This window comes from Rutidosis leptorrhynchoides, chromosome 3 (genome assembly GCF_046630445.1).
Source record: "Rutidosis leptorrhynchoides isolate AG116_Rl617_1_P2 chromosome 3, CSIRO_AGI_Rlap_v1, whole genome shotgun sequence".
Classification (NCBI taxonomy): domain Eukaryota; kingdom Viridiplantae; phylum Streptophyta; class Magnoliopsida; order Asterales; family Asteraceae; genus Rutidosis; species Rutidosis leptorrhynchoides.
Genome location: NC_092335.1, coordinates 39633061 through 39640177, shown reverse-complemented (window position 1 = coordinate 39640177; position 7117 = coordinate 39633061). Strand labels below are relative to the sequence as shown.

At 32.1% G+C, this 7117-nt stretch overlaps 1 non-coding gene across 1 annotated transcript; it reads left to right on the top strand.

Moving 5' to 3' along the window:
• Window positions 1–2377: 2377 nt before the first annotated feature.
• On the top strand, window positions 2378–2484 carry LOC139903139 (small nucleolar RNA R71). Its single transcript, XR_011777982.1, has one exon. It is a non-coding gene; the product is annotated as a small nucleolar RNA R71 (small nucleolar RNA).
• Window positions 2485–7117: the final 4633 nt, after the last annotated feature.

Genomic DNA, 7117 nt, shown 5'->3' with positions numbered 1-7117 from the left:
AGGTAATGAAAATTGATCTTTTCTGGTGGCATCATTTAATTTTCTATAATCAATACAAACACGCCATCCCATTACAGTCCTAGTAGGAATAAGCTCATCTTTTTCATTTTTAATCACAGTCATGCCACCCTTCTTAGGCACGCATTGAACTGGGCTTACCCATGGACTATCAGAGATTGGATAAATTAAACTTGCATCAAGCAGTTTAATAATTTCTTTCTTAACAACATCTTGCATATTTGGATTTAGTCTTCGTTGGCGTTGCACATATGTTTTATGACCTTCTTACATAAGGATTTTATGTGTGCAATACGACGGACTTATGCCTTTAATGTCACGAATCTTCCATGCAATAGCTGGTTTATGAGCTTTGAGCACAGAAATGAGTCGAGATTTTTCATTTTTCGTAAGAGAAGACGATATTATTACAGGTAATTTAGATTCACCATGTAAATAAGCGTATTCCAAATGGTTTGGAAGTGGCTTTATCTCTAATGTCGATGGTTCTTCTATCGACGATTTATATCGATATCTGTCTTCCTCTTTTAGCATTTGGAGTTCTTCTGTTGTTGGTTCATATTCATTAGCCATAAGTGTAGCTAACATTTCAGCTTCATCAATTGGTTCAGTTCCTTCTCCTAAAGAACATTCTCCTGTTCCTTATAATTCTGGAAATTCTTCTAACAATTCTGTTTGTGAATCTATAGTTTGAATATAATAACATGTATCATCTGCAGATTGCAGTTGTTGCATGGCTCTATCAACTGAAAAGGTAACACTCTTGTCCTCTATACTTATGGCCAGTTTCTTATCGAACACGTCTATTATTGCTTTAGCCGTGTTTAAAAATGGTCTTCCTAATATGAGAGGAACTCGAGAATCTTCTTTCATGTCTAGAATAATAAAATCTACTGGAAATACTAAAGTACCAACTTTAACTAGCATGTTCTCCATTATCCCTCTAGGATATTTTACTGATTGATCTGCCAGTTGTATGCTTATTCGTGTTGGTTTCAATTCTCCGAGGTCTAGTTTAGCGTATAGTGAATACGACATTAAATTTATACTAGCACCTAAGTCTGCCAATGCTTCTATTGAACTAAGACTACCCAGAAAACATGGAATTGTGAAACTTCCAGGATCTGATAATTTTTCTGGTTTCTTATTCAACAACACTGCAGAACAATTAGCATTCATAGTAACAACCGAAAGTTTTTCCATTTTCTTTCTATTTGTGATTAGATCTTTCAGGAATTTAGCATATCTTGGCATTCCTGAAATCACATCAATGAAAGGAAGATTTACATTTATTTGTTTAAACATATCCAAGAATTTGGATTGCTCGGCTTCAAGTCTTTCTTTTCTCATTTTACTCGGGTAAGGAAGTGGTGGTTGGTATGGTTTAATATAAGGCTTAGCCTTAACTGTGTTATCTTCATTAACCTTTTCAACTACCAGTTCTGTTTCCTTATCTTGCTCAGGCTGTGGTGCCTGTGTAGTAGGAGTAGAGTCAACAGAAATTACAGGTATTTTAGGTGGTTTAAGTGTAATACCACTTCTCGTGGTAATGGCTTTAGCTGTATCATTCCGGGGGTTAGCATTTGTATCGCTAGGTAGACTTCCCAGTTTTCTCTCACCTATCAACCGTGCTAGGTTACTTACTTCTTGTTCCAGATTTTGGATTGAAGCTTGTTGATTTCTAAATGCTTGAGCATTTTGTTCATTAGTTTGTTTCTGAGATGTAAAAAACTGCGTTTGAGATTCAACTAACTTCGACATCATGTCTTCTAAATTTGTCTTTTTATCATCGGTTTGTGGTGGTTTAATTGGAAAAATAGGTCTTTACTGGTTGTAAGTATTATTAGATACTTGTTGATTTCTAGGACCTTGTTCGTTGTTGTATGGAACATTTCGGTTATAATTCTGATTTTGATTGTAGTTTGGTCTTGACAGTTGATAATTATTCTGATAATTATTTCCAGGCCTTTGGTTCATGTATGAAACATTCTCTCTTTGTTCCATTGTTTGTTCAATACTGAGACAATCTTTTGTCAAATGTGGTCCTCCACACTGCTCACAACTAATACGTATTGCATGAATATCTTTCGTCATCTTTTCCATTCGTCTCTCGAAAGCATCTATCTTTGCAGAAATGGAATGAAAGTCATGGCTAGAATCGGCTCTAGCCACTTTAGATGATCTAACAATGTCTTTTTCTTGATGCCACTCATGTGAGTGGGAAGCAGTGTTATCAATAATTTTGTAAGATTCAGTTACGGTTTTCTTCATAATGGAACCACCAGCTGCTATGTCGATGTCCTTGCGTGTAGTAATGTCGCATCCTTGATAGAATATTTGTACTATTTGATAAGTGTCTAAACCATGTTGAGGACATTCTCTAAATAACTTTCCAAATCTTGTCCACGCCTCATATAGAGTTTCATTTGGCTTCTGTGTGAACGTAACAATTTCACCTTGAAGTCTCACGGCTTTAGATGCCGAAAAGAATTGTTTAAGAAAATTTTCAACTAAGACATCCCATGTATCAATCGCCCCTTCAGGTAACGATTCTAACCAATCTTTTTGCTTCTCCCTTTAAAGTCCGGGGAAATAACATGAGATATATCTGTTCATCCTCAACTTCTCGGATTTTAAATAGAGTACAGATCCTATTAAAGGTTCGAAGATGTTCATTTGGATCTTCCTTCGGTGCACCACTAAATTGGCATTGATTAGTTACCATGTGTAGGATTTGTCCTTTGATTTCATAATCTGGCGCATTAATGTCTGGTTGAGTAATGGCATGACCTTGGCCAGTGCGTTTAGCCCTCATTCGGTCTTCCATACTTAGAGGTTCCAGATTTTCCATGTTTGAATTTGTTGAATCGGAATCACTAGAGGATTCTGACTTAATGGTTTCTTCCTCGACAATTTCTGGATGAGTAATTTGTGGTTAAGGAGGAATGATTAGTGGTTCAGGATCTCTGAATTGTCCCTGAATATTCTCCGGATTCTTAATTGTGAGGTCGGGTTCAAAAAATGGATTATCGGAAATTTGAATTGAAGTACTTGGTCGACTAGATGACGATTCTAAAGAAAAATCAATGGCGACAATGTTGGCTAGATGTCTTGATCGAGTTACAGGTGGTGAACTTATGAAAGGTGGTGAACGTTTTGCTCGGTGCATTCACTGAATATCCTATTAGTTATAAAAGATAAAAATTATATAAGCTATCAAATTAATAGACTTTTCTGATTTTGCCCACGTTTCAAATAGCCAATAGATGCAGCAGGTAGCCAGGACCCTTTAAATCGGAAGTCCACAACTCGCCACTAACAAATCCAACTATTACTACGAACCAGAAAATTTTGGATGTCTATTAATTTAACCACTTAAAATAATTTTCGTCGAAATTTAAAGAAAATAAAGAAAATTCTATCTCCTAAAAACTAGAGCGTCGAGAAATAAGAAAGAAAAAGTGTGCGTCGAAAAATAAGAAGTCGAAAAATAAGAAGTCGAAAAATAAGCGTCGAAAAACAAAGGTCGAAAAATAATAATAATGTAGCGCGTTGAAACTTAAGAGGTACTAAAATTTATAAAGAGCGTCGCAAAATTCTAAAGCACCTAAATCTTAGTTTTAAAGAAAAAGTACTTAAGGGATTTTACGGCAAAGCCTAAAAATCTAGAAATAAAAATAACTACGGCAAAAATACTAAACTTAAAACTAATTACGAACGATTGATAGTGCTCCAAATGAACATATATTTAGGCACAATATCCTTTCAATATGTAAAGCTTTTAGTTACTATTGTTCTATTTTTATGTAATATTCGTTTAAATAAATACGTGCGAAGACAAAAGAAAAAAACGACGATTTGAAGACGCAAATGACCAAAAAGCTCAAATGTACAAGATATAATTCAAGTGGTTCAATTTATTGATGAGAAACGTCCAAAAATGATAAGAGTACAAGCCGCAAAATGCAAAGTACAAGATATTAAATAGTACGCAAGGACGTTCGAAAATCCGGAACCGGGACATGAACCAACTATCAACGCGCGACGCAACGGAGCTAAAATTACAAATCAACTATGCACATGAATAAAATATAATATATATATAATTATATAAAATTATATATATTATATATATTAAATAAATATGTCGACAAGCTAGGAGCCAAAAAGTATGTGACCAGGAAATGAAGGCCATGCGATCGCATGGCCAGAAGGCACAAAACTCATGCGACCGCATGAGTTACTGTAGCAGGCCACATCCTATAAATTCACCAGTTTTCTGCTAGTTTTAATATATCTTTTTCTATTTTCTTTCTCTTATCTCTTAATTTATATTTATATTTATATTTTAATTATAATTTTAATTTAAATTAATAATAATAAGGTTATGGTAGCTAATGTTGTAAGTTTTTAAGTCAGAACTCTGTCCGGGTAACGCTACGCGATAAATAATCACTGTAAGCTATGTTTTTCCTTTTTAAATTAATGTCTCGTAACTAAGTTATTATTATGCTTATTTAAGCCAAAGTAATCGTGATGCTGGACTAAAAATTAAGATTGGGTTATTAGATTTTGTACCATAATTAAGGTTTGGACAAAAGACCGACACTTGTGGACATTGGACTATGACTATTAATAGATAGGGGGTATTGTCAAATTGAGCGACCACTCATTGGAACCTATCGAACCTATCTTCAAATTAGTTAATCTAATAATTATTAAAATGATTATGTATGTTCCATTTAGCGACGTTTATACGACATCTTTTACGATCATTTATTTAATTATTCGGGTTGGGTAATTGATTATTCATTCTGATCAAGTGGGTAAATTAATATTCATATCTCATTAAAACAGGGGTGGATTACATACAAGGATAATTGGTGTAATTGTTAACAAAATAATAAAACCTTAGATTACACGCAGTCGATAACCTGGTGTAATCATTAAACAAAGTATTAAAACCTTGTTACAGTTCGAATCCCTAATTAGTTGGAATATTTGACTTCGGGAATAAGGTTAATTTGACGAGCATTTTATAATTATGACCAATGGACTATTATGGACAAAAACCAAATAGGTATCAAATAATCCAGGACAAAGGACAATTAACCCGGGTGACAATTAATTAAAATCAAAACGTTAAACATCATGATTACGGAAGTTTAAATAAGCATAATATTTTTATTTCATATTTCATTGTACCTTTATTTACTGTCATTTTAATTACTGCAATTTACTTTATCGCAATTTAAATTCTGTCATTTATATTATCGTTATTTATCTTCGCTTTATTTAAAATCGACAAACCGGTCATTAAATGGTAAACCCCCCCTTTTATAATAATATTATTATATATAATTATATATATTTTATACAAATAAAGTTTTTAAAAATATAGCGTTAAACTCAGCTAGCTCCCTGTGGAACGAACCGGACTTACTAAAAACTAAACTACTTTCCGATTAGGTACACTGCCTATAAGTGATATAGCAAAGTTTAGGTATATCCACTCCATAAATAAATAAATAAAACTTGTGTAATTTCGCCGTATTTCATAATAAACAATAATAGTATTTCGTACACCTCCGCTATCATATCAAGTTTTTGGCGCCGCTTCCGGGGACTCGGCGAAACGCTATATTTTTATGCTATATTTTAGTAAAACTATATTTTTGTAAAAATATATTATTTCTTATTTCATAAAAATATTTTGTATTTATAATAAGTGTTAAAAATAATAAAAAGAAAAAAATATATATATAAAAATATAAATATTTTTAAGATTTCGTTTAAAATATATAAAATTAAAAAGTATTTTTATTTTATTTTTAGTTTTTTTTAAATATAAGTTTGTTTTTATTATTTTTGTAAAAATTAAACTCATAAAAAAAATAAAAATAAAAAGTAATCGGGCCACTACACTGTAGCAGCCCAACATCTGAACTGGATTCGAGGGTCATGTGACCGCATGGATATATAACATATAACTCATGCGGTCGCATGAGGTGAAAAGATAGCTCTGAATACCTTAGCCGTACGAATTAGGGTTAGGTTTTATTAATTATTATTATTAATTAATTATTAATTAGGGTTTTACTTATTTAATTAATTTTTAATTCTAGCTTTAATATTTAATTTCTAATATTTAGTTTAAATTAGTGTTATTAATTATAAATTGATACTTTTATAAAATAAATAATATAAAAATAATATTTTTATATAAATTGTATTTTTATAACTTTAAGTTTTATTTTTGTATTTTATATCGTTTAATTCGTAATTTATATATTTATCGTTCGTAACTAGTTTGTAGCTTAGTATTTTTCCGTAGTATTTCTAGATTTTAAGACTTTGCCTTAAAATCCCTTAAGTGCTTTTTCTTTAGATTAAGATTTAGGCGCTTTAGAATTTTGCGACGCCGTTTTAAGATTTTAGTACTTTTTAAGTTATTGCCGTTTTGGATATAGAATTCCTTTTAAGCTTTAATATCTTTAGGCGCAACTTTTTAGATTTAGTTTTTAGACTTTTAAGTTTCGACGTTTTTCTTTCTTATTTTTATTTTTCGACCTTTTATTTTTCGACGTTTTTCGACGCACTCTTTTTCTTTCTTATTTCTCGACGCTCTAGTTTTTAGGACATAGAATTTTCTATTTCTTCTCTAAAATTTCAAAACAAAAAATTATTTTAAGCGGTTAAATTGATAGACATCTAAAATTTTCTGGTTCGTAGTAATAGTTGGATTTGTTAGTGGAGAGTTGTGGGCTTCCGATTTAAAGGGCCCTGGCTACCTGCTGCATCTATTGGCTATTCGAAACGTGGGCAAAATCAGAAAAATCTATTAATTTGATAACTTATATAATTTTTATCTTTTATAACTAATAGAATATTCGGTGAATGCACCGAGCAAAATGTTCACCACCTTTCATACGTTCACCACCTGTAACTCGATCAAGACATCTATCCAATATTGTCGCCGTTGATTTTTCTTTAGAATCGTCATCTAGTCGACCAAGTACTCCAACTCAAATTTCTGATAATCCATATTTTGAACCCAACTTCAAAATTGAGAACCCGGAGGATATTCAAGGACAATTCA